We start from the raw sequence: 413 nt of genomic DNA, 5'->3' as shown, positions 1-413 counted from the left end.
ATATATATATATATATATATATATATATATATATATATATATGCAATAACGTATCTCTCGTAAAGCGGTCTAGTAATTCGATCCGTTTATCGAAGTTCTCCTTCATATGATGGTGTATCAGATAAACTCGGCGTAATTTAATATATTCCACGGCTCCGAGATTCTGTGTAACCGCATATGTAGACTCGCGCGCGATTATATCTGTGAGCGTATACCCTCACTTTCTCTCTGATCTCCTAATGTCATTAATTAATTAGCCGTAACGCGGCCAGGCGCATTTATCAAGGCTCTTCGCTTCTAACCCTTTACACGAACGAGATATTCGGGACGTCTCGTAAACTCGGTGGATGTACGATACGAGAGAGAGAGAGAGAGAGAGAGAGAGAGAGAGAGAGAGAGAGAGAGAGAGAGAG

The 413-nt window shown here is 40.4% G+C and overlaps 1 protein-coding gene across 5 annotated transcripts in view; it reads right to left on the bottom strand.

The window, feature by feature from the left end:
• The window catches only part of LOC116848756 (protein Wnt-7b-like), a 64,347-nt gene that overhangs the window by 12,294 nt on the left and 51,640 nt on the right, over positions 1-413 (bottom strand). The window lies entirely within an intron of this gene.

This window comes from Odontomachus brunneus, unplaced genomic scaffold, assembly GCF_010583005.1.
Source record: "Odontomachus brunneus isolate Ranch 3 - 2012 unplaced genomic scaffold, Obru_v1 Obru_scaffold_100, whole genome shotgun sequence".
Classification (NCBI taxonomy): Eukaryota; Metazoa; Arthropoda; class Insecta; order Hymenoptera; family Formicidae; genus Odontomachus; species Odontomachus brunneus.
Note: the sequence above shows the minus strand (reverse complement) of the source record. Positions and strands in the feature narration are given on the sequence as shown.